This window comes from Nomascus leucogenys, chromosome 11, assembly GCF_006542625.1.
Source record: "Nomascus leucogenys isolate Asia chromosome 11, Asia_NLE_v1, whole genome shotgun sequence".
Classification (NCBI taxonomy): domain Eukaryota; kingdom Metazoa; phylum Chordata; class Mammalia; order Primates; family Hylobatidae; genus Nomascus; species Nomascus leucogenys.
Genome location: NC_044391.1, coordinates 34,608,792 through 34,628,010, shown reverse-complemented (window position 1 = coordinate 34,628,010; position 19,219 = coordinate 34,608,792).

The following is a 19,219-nucleotide window of genomic DNA, read 5'->3' as shown; positions in this document are numbered from 1 at the left end:
CTCAATTTGTACCAACAGCCTTTCCATTATTTGGAGCATATCAAAGGACTGAATGAGTCTCCAGCTGTTCGTTAGGGTACATTTAAGCTTTTTGGGCTTCCTAGGCACTTAAAAGAGAAAATTTGCTCCTTGGAGAGGAATAGACTGGACTTTCAAAGTTCCTGAGCAGTGGAGTCTCTGGCATTGCCCTCTAGGGACTAAGTGAGGAATCTTATTTTCGCCTAATTTTGGGGGGTGCTCTTGTCATTGCACACTATGAACCAAGGGTCAAATCTTGCCTGATACCATTTTTTTTGCAAACTAAGGAAAGTTTGTACATTTTTATATAGTTACATTTTAAATGGTGATTTAAGTATCTAGAAATCTTCAACATTTGCCTTTCCTTCAAAGCCTAGAAAATTTACTACCTTGCCTTTACAGCAAAAGTTTATCAATTTCTGCTTTATTTACACAGAATTAGATCTATTAGAATAACTAGTCAGTTGTTTGAATTGTAGACTATTGTGGCTTTGCATCCATTAACATTTTTATTAGAAATTTTATAAAAAGCATCATTACATGGATGCTACTGGGACATACAGCTCCTTGAAAGATATGAGATAATTCATATATATTGAGTTTTAAAATGTTAGTCATGTCACTAATGACTCCAGAAGATACCAATTTATATTTTCTGTGTAGTAAAAATAAGAACCCAGTGACTATCAGGGTAAAAAAAAATAGCATTTCTTAAAAATTATACACAGTCCATTATTGTCACATAAATTATTAATAGGTTGAATTTTTTTTTTTTTTTTTTTTTTTGAAATGGAGTCTTGCTCTGTCGCCCAGGCTGGAGTGCAGTGGCGCAATCTCGGCTCACTGCAAGCTCCGCCTCCCAGGTTCACACCATTCTCCTGCCTCAGCCTCTTCGAGTAGCTGGGACTACAGGCGCCCGCCACCACGCCCGGCTAATTTTTTTTGTATTTTTAGTAGAGACAGGGTTTCACTGTGGTCTCGATCTCCTGACCTCGTGAATTTTTAAGTTATCATATTGAAGAGTATTTGTGGAATTTTAGAATGAAAAATAAAATGTTTTTCCTGCAGGACTATAGAGAGATTTTATGGAGGAGCCATATTGTGCATTAGTTTTCTTTTCATAACAGTAGATGATTTTTGTTTAGGAAGCTATTCTACATTTTCCTTTCTTGAGATGCAAATAGAGCTCCACCCCATTACCAACAGGAATGAGGCACAGAATCTGGGTTTCAGATTATCAGTTGATAACAATATTCATGCACATTCAAGATAAGCTAGACTGAAGTTTTTTTTTAATGTTTCAGAAAAGGCAAACTCATTTTAATCTCCCTCTTCTCTTCAATACACCATCACTTCTGCAGAAAGATTGTCATTCATATTTTAATAATTCAATTTAGAGTACTTTTCCATCAAGTTTGTGTTTACTATTATTTTATTAAAGAACCATTCTTGGACAATATTGCATCTAGGAGTACTAAAGTGAATAAATTACTTATGGATCAAAATTTCTCATGAAATATTTGCACCACATATTGTGTACAACATATAAATATTGCTGATGGGCTGTTAAATAGAAAGGGAAAACTGAACAGGACACAAATTTACATCATGCGATGAAACTCAAGAGATTTTTTCTATTATACATAAATCATAGCATACAAAGGAACAAAGTTCTCTCAAACTGCTACAGTGCAGCAGCTGCAGATGCATGCTATTTAGAAGCCCAAAAAGGTAAAGAGAAGTTAGGATAAGTTCTGCATGTTTCACAATAACAAAATATGCAGCTACTTACTAAAGAAAAATTTATTTGTAAATATGAAATGTATTCAGAAATATTTCTTCTATAAGAAACTTTAAAAACAAAGAATTTTGAGGTAATTGTAATCTTAATTATCCCTGTTAATATTTAACAAAAGAATGACTATATGTAGCTTATTCATTCAAATAGATCATTTTTCTTAATAACTTTCCAGCAGCTATGCTTGTTTCACTGTTCTTTATCACTGTGTTTCCTCATCTAGGCACTGATTGAGCCACTTATTAAGTGGGATTAACAAGATTCCTCTACATACCTACTTCATTAGGTTGTTATGAGGATTAAATGAACTGATGTATCTCTAAAGCACTTAGAAAAGAGCTGAAGACAGAATGTTAACTATTAACATAACAGTTTCATCATCATTGTTGCCATCAGCTATTTGTATAAGTTACTTGTATAAGGAAAAGCAACATCTTATGTTGCCTCTTTATCACCCAGGACACTACAAGAGTTGGTTTTAGCAATTGTGGGTACTATCTACAAAATGATATGCTTGCTCTTAAATGTTTAACCACTGGCATCTGTGGAGGGGTGGGGGTATACCCAATTTGTAGTGCTTACTGACTTCCATGGTATAATTTCACATAGCCATGAGTTTTTGAAAGGACTTGAAAAGAGATAAGCACGATCAGCTGTTACAAAACAGCAGGGCAGACTCCAGAACACCACTGCATCTAACCATCTCTTTGTTTCTTTCACACAAAGATGTGTGTTTATCAATCAAGAGAAATATACTTGATGACTGCAAGATCTGATGACAGTTGAGTCATGGAAATCAGTTTACCCGAGAGTCTGTAATTAGACTCACAGAGTAGAATTCTCACTGCAGCTAACCTTACTCATGTTAAGCACAAATAATATCAGCTTGGGAAAAGAAAAGGCAAGCCAAATGAATTTGGGTAACAAAATTAATATAAACCGTCAGAGTGTTCAACAAGTATTTATAAAAATATGTCATTTGCAAAGCGGGGCTTTTTGGAGAGCATCTATAATAACAGAATATTGCCCCTGCCCTTAATTGGCTTATATCCTGATGGAGGTGATAAAGATATGTAGTAGGTAAAAAATACAAAAGATGTAATTCATAATGTTATTTATGTAAGTGTCCAAGGACAAATGCTAGAGGCCATCACCCCAAGTGAAATAACTCAGAAACAGAAAATCACCTACTATATGTTCTCTCTTACCAGTGGGAGCTAAGCAATGGGTACACATGGACATAAAGATGGAAATAACAGACACTAGGGACTTCAAAGGGGGAGAGAGTGGGGAAAGATGAGGGATAAACAATTACTTATTGGGTACAATATTCACTATTTGGGTAATAGGTACACTGGAAGCCAAATCTCACCAGATGTAATATACCAAGTAATAAACCTGCACATGTACCTCCTGAATCCAGGAGAAAGAAGAAAAGGAAAACAGGAAAGGGAAAAGGGAAAGAAAGAAAGAAAGAATTGTAAAGGAAATGGGATATATGACGCTAAAATAAAATTCTTTTTAAAATTGCTTAAAATGTAAAATAATAGTTTTCAAATGAGATACATATACACAGTGGAATATTATTCAACTCCCAAGAGGAAGAAAATTCTGTCATTTGTGACAACATTTAGATAAGTGAAATAAGCCAGGCACAGAAATACAAATATCACATGATCTTACTTACATAATCTAAAAACTTTGAAGTCATAAAAGTAGAGAGTAGAATGGTGGCTCCGAAAGACTGGGGCAGCAGGAGGACAGGGAAAGGGGAAGGGTTGGTCAAAAGGTACAAAGTTCAGTAAGTTCTGGGTGCTTTATTGCACAGCATAATAACTATATTTAATAATGTCTTATATATTTCAAAATTGCTAAATGGATTAATTTTAAAGTTTTCACTATAAAGATTATAAGAAAATGAGGTAATGGATGTTAGCTTAGTTTGATAATCTTACTGAATATATATGTATGACAACATCACACTATCCCCTATATATATGCACACACAATTGTTACTTGTCAATTGAAAATAAAATACAATTTAAAATATATATTTTTTTAGTTTGCTTTCCGTCCTAATTGAATAAGATTTTTATAATGTTTTAGAATTTATGTCATGGTAAAAATTTTTGTAAACATGTATCATTCAATGTAACAAATATTCTTTAATTTTTCTATGAATAATTCTACATTTGGCCTTTTGAGTGATCTTGCCACTCATTTCTCTCATTCATTCTGTGTTGGTTTTGTTTTTGGCTTTTGATAGTATCCATGGCTTTTTTTTTCTTTTGCTAGCCTTTTTAATTATATATACCATCCAGCTGTTTTAAGAACTATTAAAAATGAAGCACCCTTCTCCTCTCATTTTTTCAGGAAAAAAATGACTAAACATAGGAGAAATGAGAGAAATTAAAATTTTTTCAAATTTACTTTAGTTGCAAAGTATACACATCTCATGGTAAATAAAAATGCAAACAAAACATAGAAAATAGGTGAAAGATGTACCTCACTGCAGTTCCTCTCCCTTTCCAATATATAAATATTTCAACTTTCCAGGTGTATTAGCCCATTTTCACACTGCTATAAAGAAATACCCAAGACTGAGTAATTTATAAAGAAAAGAAGTTTAATTGACTTACAGTTCTGCATGGCTGGGGAGGACTCAGGAAACTTATAATCATGGCAGAAGGGGAAGAAGTATGTCCTACACGGCAGCAGGTAAGAGACAAAAGCAAGCAGAAGAAACGCCAGATAATTATAAAACCATCAGATCTCACGAGAACTCACTCACTATCACAGAACAGCAGCGGGGAAATCACCACCATGATCCAATCACCTCCCACCTTGCTCCTCCCTCTACAGGTGGAGATTATGGAGATTACAATTCAAGATGAGATTGGGCCAAACCACACAGCTAAACCATATCACCAGGGAAGTACAATCACTAATGATAAACTTTTGTCAGTATTTTCTGAATTAAAAAGTCAAGTTAATCTTAAACAAGAATAAGACAGTATCCCTAAGAAAAAGATGACTGCTGAGAACAAAAGCAACTGCCTATGCTAAATTTATTATGTCTCTGTTACTAACACAATACCAAACTTCTCAAAATTAAAATCAACTCTTGGATTGGGATTATTTCTCAAATATCCAATAATAGCCCCTATCCACAACAACAGTGCAGTAAATTATTACCACATTATCAAGAGTTAAGTTCATCTCAAGGCTTGTAATGGAAGAGATAGCAAATAGCAGAGAAAATAAAGAGCCATGTTTCTCAATCATTAGCCTGAAACAGAAACACCTGGAAGATTTGTTAAACACAGGCAGCTGGGATGAGAATTAGGCCCTGAGTTTCTAACTCAATAGTTCTGGGACGGGGCCTACAAATTTGCATTTCCAGCAAGTTCCCAGGTGATGCTAATGCTACTGGTTCGAGGGCAGCTGGTCCAGCCCCTAGAGCGGCATTATTTCAATTATGGCCCATAAAACAGTGCCAGTTTATGAACTGCGAGCATGAGATAATTATATAAATTTAGCATAAGCACTTCAAAATGTTTATAACAATTTGATAGAATTATTTAATGTCTGCTATATCTAACAATATACAATTTAAGGATATAATTTGACTGTCTTCTTTAGTTTAATTTTTCTTTTCTAGAAATTAAATTTTGTTGTATTTCATACAAGTATTGTTCAATGCTGTGTCAGAGGCAAAAGCCAACATGTTCTTCTCCACAGATAGTTTGAGGTGTACTGGTATAGAGCACAGAACCCTTTGAGAAATGGTAAAATATCTGGTGTACACAGTAGTATTTGAGTAGAAATAGAAGAGAGATGATCAGTATGTACTTGGATGAGACTTAAGTGTTAGGAAAAGGGTACCCATCAGAGAAGCAAAGAAAGGAGAAGCACCTGCATGAGAGAATCATATAATGGCAGAGTTAGAAGGGAACTTAAAGATGATTTAAGAACCCAGACATGTTTTGTAGGCACAACTTTCACTTAACTAGTGAAGCTCAGAGTACATGCAATTTAAAATTGGTAGGTAATACATTGTAATCGAAAACTACCCTGTGAGATAGGTGTCTTCCTGACTTTGAAAATCAGGAAATTAAGCTAAATATAATTTACAGAATGTAATAACAACCTCACAGCTAATAAGGGACAGACCCAATTCTCATTCTAAATCTCTTTCCACCAAACATAATAAATACACAGTTTACATTGAATTGAATAAGTGTAGGGTGCTTCTTTTTGCTCTCCCAAAAATGTTATATGAAACCATTTTGTCAGTTTCATTACTTCCCAGTTATTTTTGCCAGTAGCAAATACTAGTTTTCATGAACGAACCTGTAATCTTGTTCAGCAACAATCAATTACAATGGTAAACTTAGGAAGTAACAAACTGCTTATGCAATTTAGTGCATTTTCCATGAGTAATCAGCATATAGAAATCTGCTAACACTTCCCAATAAACCATGGCATAGTCTTAAACAATTTTGCATTTTTTAATATCATGACTATTTAAAATTCCATCATTTATCTCCTTCTCTAGATGCCCTTGCCTTTCTAAAAGATAGTTTTTTGCTTTAAAAAATCATCCATGAGCAAGAATAAACGATTTGGAATACATTAATATATACTGTATGCCATTTATACATATAAATGCAATCTGTTTATCAAGAATTATCTAGACAGCAATCTTTCATATAACAATCCAAGTAATTTTATACTTTATTGAGGTAATAAAAATATCAAATTTACCACAATTCTGATTGCAAATGTTTTGTGTAGTGATTTTCTATAATAGTGATAGAGATTAAACAGAAATAAAAAGCATTTTTTTAAATGCTCTTTTTTCTTTTAAAATGAACATTATAATTGTCAGAAATGGGATCTTTACTAACTTCCATTCTACCTTCTAGTATACCTCTTAGCAACCCAGAATTCAATGCTCTCTGTTTTGATTACCTAGTACAAAAGTTCCCTAAGCACCAAACCAGGTAACAAGGTTACAATATCCCTTCTGGTTTCTTAGGATATTAATAGGTAAGTTGGTAAGAGTGAATAGGGAAACAAAGTGAGAAAATATAAATCAAATGAGGAAAATAAGATGCTTTGATAGTTACTTCGTAACTCCCAACCTTAGTAACTATTTCAAAGGGTCACTTTCTGTCTTCTTTATCCCACTAAAATTTTGTTACTGTGAAACTTTTTCATGGAGGATGAACATGAATGATACCCATGAAGTGGTGTTTAACATCATCAGATAACAAAAACATTAAATTAAGTTTTTGTGATGTGTATTTGGAGAGGTAGAGACAGAAAGGATATACATCCCTTGAAGCTGTAGATGCCCAGTATCAGTTCTCATGGTCTAGTGTCTTTGTCATACCAGTTGGTGATACTTTGAATATCAGGTGTATATCTCAAGTGTGCGTTAAACAGAAACTAATATTCTACCTTAGTAAGCCCATCCAAGTGAATGATTTGGTAATGTATACGAAGATTTTTCAAAATATAATATCCTTTGATCAAATAATCCACACATATAAAAACATCTTAATAGCCAGAAATGTTGAAGATTATTTTCAAGAAATTGTTACTTAATATTGTTAAAGTTATGGCTTTAAATACTTAAGTATTTAAACTGTAATTCATCACTATAATATTTAAACACATTAAAGTGATTTTTAAAACATGACATGAGAATATTCTCACAAATAAGACTTTAAATAAGTGTCACATTGATACGGTTTGGCTGTGTTCCCAACCAAATCTCATCTTGAGTCGTAACTCTGACAATTCCCACACGTCGTGGGAGGAACCTGGTGGGAGGTGATTGAATTATGGGGGCGGATCTTTTCTGTGCTGTTCCCGTCATAGTGAAAGAGTCTCACAAGATCTGATAGTTTTAAAAAGGAGAGTTTTTCTGCACAAGCTCTCTCTTTGCCGGCCACCATCCATGTAAGACCTAACTTACTCCTGTTAGCCTTCCACAATGATTGTAAGCCCTCCCCAGCCATGTGGAACTGTAAGTCCATTCAACCTCTTTTTCTTCCCAGTCTCCATTATGTCTTTATCAGCAGTGTGAAAACAGACTAATACAGTAAATTTGTACCAATAGAGTGGGGCGCTGCTAAAAAGATACCCAAAAATGTGGAGGTGACTTAGGAACTGAGTAATAGGCAGAGGTTGGAACAGTTTGAAGGGCTCAGAAAAAGACAAGAAACTGTGGGGAAGTTTGGAGCTTCCTAGAGACTTGTTGAACGGCTTTTACCAAAATGCTGATAGTGATATAGACAAAGAAATCCACGCTGAAGTGGTCTCAAACAGAGATGAAGAACCTGTTGGGAACTGGAGCAAAGGTGGCTCTTGCTATGCTTTAGTAAAGAGACTGGCAGCATTTTGCCCCTGCCCTAGAGACTTGTGGAACTTTGACCTTGAGGGATATGATTTAGGGTATCTGGCAGAAGAAATTTCTAAGCAGCAAAGCATTCAAGAGGTTACTTGGGTGCTGTTAAAAGCATTCCATTTCAATTGGAAAGAAGAGCATAAAAGTTCCAAAAATTTGCAGCCTGACAATGCGATAGAAAAGAAAAATCCGATTTTCTGAGTAGAAATTCAAGCTGGCTGCAGAAATTTGCATAAGTAATGAGGAGCCGAATGTCAACATCAAGACAATGGGGAAAATGTCTCCAGGGTATGTCACAGGTCTTCACAGAAGCCCCTCCCACAACAGGCCCAGAAGCCTAGAAGGAAAAAGTGGTTTCATGGGCCTGGCCCAGGGTCCCCATGCTGTGTACAGCCTAGGGACTTGGTGCCCTGTGTCCCAGGCACTCAGCCATGGGTGAAAGGGGCCATGGTAGAGCTCGGGCCATGGCTTCAGAGGGTGCAAGCCCCAAACCTTGGCAGCTTCCACATGGTGTTGAGTCTGCGAGTACACAGAAGTCAAGAATTGAGGTTTGGTAACCTCTGCCTACATTTCAGAGGATGTATGGAAATGCCTGGATGTCCAGGCAGAAGTTTGCTGCAGGAGCAGGGCTTTCATGGAGAACTTCTGCTACGGCAATGCAGAAGGGAAATGTGGGTTTGAAATCCCCACAGAGAGTCCATAATTGGGCACCACCTAGTGGAGCTGTGTGAATAGGGCCATCGTCCTCCAGACCTCAGAATGGTAGATCCACAACAGCTTGCACCATTTGCCTGGAAAAGTCTCAGACACTCAGCGCCAGCCATGAAAGCAGCTGGGAAGGAGCGTGTACCCTGCAGAACCACAGAGGCGGAGCTGCCCAAGACCATAGGATCCCATCTCTTGCATCAGTGTGACCCAGATGTGACACATGGGGTCAAAGGAGATCATTTTGGAGCTTTAAGATTTGACAGCCCTGCTGGATTTGACTTGCCTGGGCCCAATTTCGGACTGTCTGTAGCGCCTTTGTTTTGGCCAACTTCTCCTATTTGGAATGGATGTACTTACCCAGTACCTGTACCTCCATTGTATCTAGGAAGTCACTAACTTGCTTTTGATTTTACAGGCTTATAGGCATATGGGACTTGCCTTTTCTCAGATAAGACTTTGGACTGTGGACTTTTGAGTTAATGCTTAAATTAGTTAAGACTTTGGGGGACTTTTGGGAAGGCATGATTGTTTTTGAAATGTGAGGACATGAGATTTGAGAGCGGCCATGGGAAGAATGATATGATCTGGCTGTGTTTCCACCCAAATGTCATCTTGAATTGTAACTCCCACAATTCCCACATGTTGTAGGAAGAACTTGGTGGGAGGTGATTGAATTATGGGGGCGGTCTTTCCCATGCTGTTCTCATGATAGTGAATAAGTCTTATGAGATCTGATTGTTTTAAAAATGAGAGTTTCCCTGCACAAGCTCTCTCTTTGCCTGCCTCCATCCATGTAAGATGTAACTTGTTCCTCCTTGCCTTCCACCATGATTGTGAAGCCTTTCCAGCCATATGGAACTGTAAGTCCATTACACTTCTTTTTCTTTCTGTTCTTGGGTATGTCTTCATCAGCAGCATGAAAATGAATGAATACACACATACACAGAGACATAGATGATGTGAAGGAGAAACAATAAAATTCACTGCAGCTCTCTTAATAGAGTGAGATTTTTACTATTACCTTCTATATTTCTTTATATTGTCCAGCATAGCTATTTCAATAAAATGTGCATCTTTATGATTCAAATATATTTAATGTAAATATTCTAAATTGAAATTTCTTTTATGTGGAAAAATACTAACTTCTCTACATTCATAAAGCAAAGTGAAAAGGAAATGCTCAACTACCACAGATTATACCCACAAGACTTCTGACAAATTGCTTAATTAGAAAAATCAGAGACCACTGTTATCATCTTTATATACTGCCTGTTTCTGAATTCAGCTTTCCTATCTTTAAGCATATTTTCTCATTCACCTCACACACCAATTTGTGTGCCTCCTCTCCACCCAAACCCCACACTCCAGGATGATGAATGCTTCTGTTCACTGTTTTACTAGTGGAAAGGATGGGGCTGTGGTGGGAGGGAGCAGGGGAGTTCATTAGAGAAGATGCCAGAGAAGGCTAGAGAAAGAAGAGGCAGGAAAGACGGCGTGGTAGTTGGGAGTGATATTTACATTTTGAAAATAGGCTGGAAAAAATAAATCAATGTTTAATTTGCATTTATGAAACTCCAGATAAAAATATAATTAAACTATAAGTGTTCCTCCTTTAATTATATAATACTTTTTAGCTTTTGTGGTATGAAATCATAGAAAATGCCAACTATTTAATGAAAAAAAATAAAGTTAATCTGACGTTTCTTTAGTATTTTAAATAGTATAGACTAGTATTTTTGGGAGAGGTTATTTTTAAAAATCAGCCACTCACCTGACATTGCATTACCAAAAGAATTTCAAAGGATTGGGCACAGAAAATAAGACTAAAAATGTCCAAGTACTTTCTTCATTAGTGGATAGGTCTGAAGATTTGCTTATTTTGCGATAGAAGATTAACTTTCAAAGTTTTCTTTGAGAGCCAATAATCAAATCAAGGTAATCATTTTTGAACATGAATTTTAGTAACAGAAGAGAGATAAGAAGTGAGTTCTTAATGAAGTACAAGGAATGAATATTGACAATGTTTATTCCACTTGTCCTTCCATTTTTGACAGCAATTCCTTTAACAACACCTTTTTTAATGTGTTTGTTTTATTAAAAAAAAAAGTGATACAGGAAGAATAAGGGCCTTTTTTTGCCTCCAGTACTGAATAATAAAATAAGAAACAGTTGTCTCTGCTCTATTAAGGGTTGATAGGAAAACTGTGGTGGAATGAGTTTGGAGGCAAGGGACCACTGACAGTGCCTCAGCTTGTTCATCCATGACAGCGCTGCAGCTGAGAGCCTGCTATTTCCCAGGAGGAAGGAACGGTGGAAATGACAAAAGGAAATCTGAGCATGGAGATAATAAAATGATGGTTGCATTTGAGGCTGTTACCAGTACTTTACTCATGCCAACATATAAAGGAGAAGTAAAGATTTTAATATTATGAGAACTGTAACTATCCATAATTCAGACTTCAGCAGTCTGGTAGTATGGTAAGTCACATCTTGGTGGGATCCACAAAAACTTTTGCAAAAATGTTTAATTGTATGATAGCATTTCAAAAACATTTCCCTTGATCAGATAAGGACCTTCGTGTGAATCTATTTTATCAATTAATGATTAGTTTCATGTAGCTAGGTTACATAGTATAAATTACTTTTAAAACCACCTTCCAAAGAATTCATGTTTTAATAAACTATAGTAAATGACACTGTGTCTAAAAGAGTGTAGCAACTAGTTTTGTGATTTGCAGTTAATATACCATTAATGTCTGACTGAAAGCTAACTTCTGTTTTTCAGTGAACCTGCCCAAACACAAATATTCTACTGAAATGTGGTTGTGATGTGAATATTTTACATTAATAGTATTAATGTATTAATCAACTTTCCACAATTGCTATATCACCTACATTTTAAACGTGTTTTTATCTTCTGCTTTTCTTACTTCATTTTCTTCTAAAGAGAACAATTGTCTTGCTTCCTCATATCTCTTTATTGCTGTTAATCTTGAGGACATATAAAAGGATTACCTTATTCACAGGGGGGAAAAAAGGTCATTAGAAATCCTCACTCCTTTATTTTCTCCTTCCTGCCTTTCACTGATTTCATGGAAGAAATCTTAGACCGTCCTTCCATTGCTAGTAGAAGAGTAGTTATTAACACACAGGAAAGCAAGCACACACATTCTATTAATAAACATTGCTGGAGCCATGGGTTCACAATTCACTAATTCATTTATTCAGTCAGCCCACAAACATTTATTAGGTGTTTATTGTATTCCAGAAACTGTGATAGACTCTGGAGATTAAAGGATAGATTCAACATGTTTCAATAAAGGAATAAATGAATGAATAAAGAAAATACTGAATCAGTGAATGATTAATTAGAGATAAGATCAGCTATTTATAGAAATGCACTAATTCAGAAACCCAGTGTGCTGGACCAGTTTTCTTGAAGGAGTGGAAAAAACGAAAAAGACAATATTGCCTCAGAGTGAAATCTTCATTCTTTGAGGGAGGTGTTAGATCATAGAAATCTGTTTTTGTTTGAGGTTCACCTCAGTAAAGAAAAGGGGTAGGTTTTACCTGCTACTTGGTTAAACTGACAAGGTATTAATGATTTTCCAATTAAAATGTGATATATACGTGATTTCTTTTGCAACTTTTCCCTTAACTTCCAACAGTTACCTGAATACCAGAAAAAAATTGTCAGAAAGTAAAGCACACACCAAACTTCATAACCTTTCTATTTTGGAGGAGAATGTGGCAGGAGTTGAACTTCAGGAAACGAGTTTCCACATTTTTAGTCTTCCAAATGAAGACAAACATGGGTGTAGGGGCTAAAGAAGTATTACTGAGAGGTCAACATTTGTGAATGTTGCAAAAGCCCATGAGGCTTTGGTGGGAGAAATGTAGGGGGATTTTATTTGGAAAACTAGTGCAGGAAAGAAACAGTGGTATTTGTAGGGGGAGGAAAAAAGGGTTTAGGGATTCCTCCTCCTCTCACATTCCCTCTACCAACACTAAGCTGGTACCAGGAACTCATGTTCTCTGCTGCTCTGAGATCATTGAGATTTATTGTAAAACTTCAAGGAAATTAGTAATGTACATTCTTTAATGGAATCATGAGATGAGACAATAATATTCCAACATATTCAAATAAAAAAAGGTTGCCAGAGCAATGGCAGAATCATGAAAAAAAAGAATTCAATATTACTCAATATTAGATTGCTGCTGGAGTAGATAGAAACTGCCCCAAAATTTCCAGTTTCACAATGTTAGAAGAAAAATTTCAGCCGAATTAAATTTAAAGGAGTTTAATTGAGCAGCGAATGATTCACAAATTGGGCAGTCCCCAGAATCACAGCGGATTCAGAGAGACTCCAGTGCACCAGCGTGGTTGGAAGAAGATTTATGGACAGCAAAAGAAAAGTGATGTACAGAAAATGGAAGTGAGGTACAGAAACAACTAGATTGGTTACAGGTTGGCATTTGCCTTATTTGAACATGGTCTAAACACTCAGTAGTGTATGAGTGGTTGAAGTATGTGGTCGAAGAATGGCTGCTGGGATTGATCAAGACTCAGCTATTATTACAGGCAGATACTCCTAAGTTAGGTTTTCAATCTTGTCTACCTATGAAGTTAGATTACTGTTCATCCACAAGGACTCAAATATAGAAGTACAGAGTCCCTCTTAGGCCATTATTTAGTTCGCTTTAAGAACAGTCATTTAATTTATATGTATAAGAATATTTCTTGAACTTCTGCCTTGCCAATGGCTCTTTGACCAATGGATTTCTGGTGAGACTGACAATTCTTATGTATCATGTTGGCAAAAATTTAAAATTTTTCAATACACTTCGATGGAAGACTTTTGGCAAATTTCTCATTTATGGAGGGCAATTTTGAAAAATCTATTAAGCATAAAATTCATTTGCTCTTTTACACAGCAATCTCACTTTAAGATAGTTATCCCTCAGATACACTCCACACATACAAGAAATCAGGTTTGCACATTATTTGTGGTAATCAAAAAGTGAAAACAATCCAGCGCCCTCTATGAATAACCACTCTGCCTTGCATCTCTAAGAGAGAATGAAGATTCCCTCAGTATTATGGAAAAATCTCCAGGATATGTCATGAAGTGGAAAGAAGAAGGTGCAAGGCTGTGGATATAGTATGTTAAATTCTGTGTAAAAGAAGAGATGAAAATATAAAAGTATAAAAAGATATTTGCTTGTATTTTCAGAAAGATAGGCTAAAAAGATAACAAAAGAAACTAGGCTAAAAAGATACAAAAGAAACTAAGTTAGAAATGGGGACAAAGTTAGGAATACATGAACAGAGACAAAGAAAAACGAAACTTAATCTGTATGTTTTTTAAATCTCATTTTTGTATTTTAACTAGGTGAATGTATGACTATTCAAAAAATAAAATTAAAATGTATAAATAAGTTAATATTAGATTTTAATCTACTTTACTTTTGCAATCTTGACATAGATAAAATGATATTCTCTCTGGTCTGTTGATGTTCAGAATTCTCTGTAGCACAATTACCTTATCAGGCCTATCAATCTTTTGGTTTTGTGAGGGTAAAGATCCAAATGATCATCTAACATTCTGGTGGTCCACTTTGATTTTTGTGCCAGTGAGAATATTCACAAATATTATTTGGAGCAAAATAAAAAAGTAAGATCTAAATCTGTGTAGTGTAAATAATTTAGTCTATTTTTAGGGTTTTTAAATGATGATAAATTGTTATCATAAGGAACTGCTATCAGGCCACTGTTTTGAGCAGCCTCAACTTTCCTCCATGTGGGGAGAAGGGTCCTCTAGACCTTTCTAGAGTCTGAACAAAAGCTTGTACCTTGGATTCAGCAAACCTGGGTCTGCGCAAAACAGATCATGACAGAGGCTTCCTCAAACTGTTGTGTGTAGGTATCCTTAGGAATTCCCCTCCCCTTTTCCTCTTGATGAAATCAATTAGAAATAATTCTTCCCAGGTCCTGAATAAATCTCTTCTGGAAGAATTATAAACCAGTGTGACCCTTGCACCCGGCAGTGGCAGAAAATCTGACCCTCTAGTCCTGTGGACTATGAAAAATTTGCTCAGGTGAAGATTACAAAAAGTAGTCTTCAGCAAGAATAAAGATTATTTCTAGATTTTATTCTTTTGTGAATAGTTTAGCCTAATAACTTATGAGGCAAAAATTTAAAAGTTTCTATATTTATTTTAATTGGAGATACCATGTGTTTGTGTCAATAACTTTATTAAAATACGTTTTTAGAATGAAACCACAAAAAGAATTTTCCCAAATATTCTAATTCTCCATCTTCTACATCTATTATAAGGCTTTGCTGCCCTTATTAAATTTAAGTAAGATTACCTGCCATTATATTTGATTAATAAAATATGAGTGAAAGTGGCATGTGACTTCTGGAAAAAGGCATTAAATTACCAGAGTGACAATCCTTTATTCTTGCTGAAATTATTTTGGGAGCCTTTATGAAGAAGAATTTTTCAGCACCCTGGTCCTTACGTGTCTTAGAAGGCAGTTTCCCTGCTGATCCATGCTGAATATGCAAATGGAAAGAAATAGAAAAGACAGGGACCAAAGAGCCTTTACTTGCAATAGGTCTTTACTTCTGTACAGAGAAGGATAGTCTCTGATCTGAAGACCCAAAGTTAACCCTGTAGCAAATATGCCCATATATTTCTCATCATGATTTGAATAGGAGAGCCATCTAGACAACTCCAAACAGATTGCTGCCTAGAAGATATTCAGACTGGGAGATAAAGGACTGATGAATGGGCTTCAGTGACCAATTCCCTCATCAGTTGTCTTCCTCACTGTAAATCAATTGCAAACCAATCTCTTAAGAGTTAGCATTAGTCAGTCAGCTCCTGGTACCTTCTGAATACAAAGAAAATATCAAGATTCTGGGACTGCAGATCTCAAGATCAGACTGAATAATCTTACCCTTTGATCTCGCCACTTTCAAACCACAACATCCCAGACTGAATAATCTTACCCTTTGATCTCGCCACTTTCAAACCACAACATCCCAGACAATATCTACAATGCAAATAAATGTTAATGAAATCATCATTACTTTCGTATTAGTATAAATCAAAAAAATCCAACCTACCAAAGCCTACACACCTACTCTAAATTTATTTAGTAGTATTTTATAAGAATTAAAATAGGAAATATAGAGGTATATTGATTGTTAGTAAGGGTATCAGAATAAAAAAATAAAACAATTATATTCAGGATGAACATTAGCTAAATCTGAATAACAGAATTCACTGACCAATTTGGTCTTTGAAGGTTTACAGGTGAAAAACCGTTCAGATGTGGAAAGGTTTACAAGTGAAAAGAAGTTCTGTAAAATCTCCAGTCTAATAAAAGCACACAAAAGTGCTGCTCATTTTGTTCTCACTTTCATCAAGTTCAATTAGGTTGTCAAAATTAAAATGAGGTTTAACACAATCCAAACCTCCTTTCAAGGTAGCATTCAAGATTTCTTTTAAATTTTATAATATGTTGCTAAAGAAGACAATATAGATGAGAACTGAATTGGAACATTCAAGGAATGTTCATATATTCAGAGTTAAAAAATATGCTTAGCTATTTACACACACAGATGTTTAAGAGATGAATTACATGTTCTGCCTTTAAACTTAGAAATAAAAATTAAGACTAAAAAAAGAAAAAAGAAAAAAGCTGTATTATCTAATTTACCAAGACTTTTGCTTGTTCTGACATTTGTTTTCCTCTTTTGTTAGTCATCAGAATCAAGTTCTAAAGTCTTTTTCTTATTAAATTAGATAAGTGAGCTTCACTCAATTTGAGAGAAAAACTTGAAACTTACATTAGCTTCAGGCTAATGTGTTAAATGACTATGGCCATACTGAAAGATGTAATACATCCCCTGTCTGTGACTATGGCTATGATCTATAACCATGGACTATGGATGTCATTTAGGCTTTGTTCAGCTTATCATTTTAACCTTTGAAAATATTCCTATCAGAAACTAAACGTGAAATGTAAAATCATTTTTTGAGCAAAGCCCACTCTCTAAATGAGTCATTCCTCAAATGCCAGCTGTCAATTAAATGTACTATAACAACATTACTGACAGACTTAAAACAAGTCCATTTGTCAGTTCATTACAGAAAGTTTACTTGTTTAGCTACTTTTTAAATTTGATCTGAGTTTGGGCGCATGTACATTTCTATGTGTTGGATTTCAGTTTCATCTTCTGTTTTCAGTATTTTTGTTTTTTCTTTTTTCAAATTTGGTCTCATGTGATGTTTTTTAAGTACATGGGGAAACACTTTGGTGACTTTTATCATCTTCCTCACCTTTCTCTTATAGCTCTCCTTTCTCATCTCCCTTTTCCCTTTTACTTTCTTTCCTTTTCCCCACCACCCTTGTCCTCACATTTCTTTGCCTGTTCCTCCTCATCTTACTCCTCCTCCCCTACTGTTTCCCCATCCCCCTTTCACCATTGTACCAGATGTACAACTCCTGCTTTAGTGACAGCATCAATAATTAAGAAAATGAAACAAGAAAACAGCTGATGTGAGCTCAGATGAGAGATCTGCAGATGAATAAACATGGTTTGCTTAGAATCTCATTTACAATGTGTAATAGCCAATATTAAGGAATAAATATAGCAAAGAGCCTTTATTTATGTATGTGTGTGGGAGTGTAATTACACGCACATGTTCATGTTTAGATAGCTTGAAAATCATACAAGCAAATATTAGTGGTTTTACACTTAATATCTTCCAGGGGAAAAAATGATTTTGCTGCTAACTGAATGCAGTAATGTAATTTCACATGAAATCCATAACTTGGAAAAAGGAAACATTAATATCAAATATGGGTACCATATAATTGTGCTAAACTAGGAGAAGTCTCTGCTTTTTAGTTTTCTGTTAAAGTTTTATTCCCAGAGCAGAGAACTGCTAAAGCTGTCAGCAGCTGCACAAACACTGTCCTCATTTCATTTAAGGATAGTCACACATCAAAAGATGCCTTCCTGAGCACCCTATGGTCTCATAAGAATGAAAAGTCTGAGTTACTAATGCAAGATGTTAGATAGTAAGTCCAATGATTTAGAATCATTGTTTTATTTTTATGTGTTTTGGTAAAAACCTTATTTTGAAAATGTGCCAAAAGCACCGAATACAAAAAACAAAATATGACTATAGTTCTGTATCTAAATTAATGTATTAATTAATAGATTTCATTTCCTTTATGTAGTTTAGAGGAAAAGTCTTCGTTACTCCAAAGAATTCACGCAAATGCTTGTAACAACACTAGCATAGAGCCCATATATTATGGGGAAAAAAAGGAAAGGGGAGCAAAGGAAGAACAAAAAAACATAATTCTTGTGTATAGCTTATAATGCAACCAGATTCTTCTCTCAGCTTTTGAAATTTTGCAAAGTGAGACTATATCTCAGCTTCCAAAATAGCAAACTTTGTTAACTATAAAACTAAAATGATATAAACAAACAAGCTACCTTACAGAGTTGTTTTTCTGGAGAATTAACATCATTCATTCATTCAAGCAATGTATCTACTATGTAGTAAAGAACACTACAGTTAGTGCAAAGAAGCTATGAGGAAGCCTAAGACAGCAGTAGTCCTTTGTTAATTTACAGTAGAGGACAGGGAAGATCAATACAAATATAATTATTATAAGAACTGTTTGATTAAAAAACAGTAGCTGACCTCTTATCCGGCATGATACAGAGGCCAAAAGATGGATCTGGAGTTACCCAAACTTGATTTTGAATATCTATTCCACTACCTGTGTGACCAGAGAAAAGTTACTTAAACTCATTTATAAAATGGGATAACACAACTTAAAAATTTTCAATGAGGATTAAATATGAAACTACATATATTTTGCCTTAAAATGTATGATATGTAAACCTGGCATGGTGGCGCACACCTGTAGTCTCAGCTACTCAGAAAGCTAAGGTGACAAGACCACTTGAGCCCAGGAGTTCTGAGCAGCATAGCTAAATCCTGTTTCAAAAAAAAAATGCGTAACGAAATACATGACATGTAAACCCTTCTATACTGCCTAGTCTGCAACAGACATTCAACATGTGGCAGTTATCTTTTGTGATTAAAGTGGTAATGAAATATTAGAAACATTAAAATTTAAATTAAAAATTAAAATCCAGAATTAAAAAGTTGATAAAATTAACATTTATAGCTGCCAGCATTGCTTTGACAATTTTTAAATAACATGCTGATATTTATTG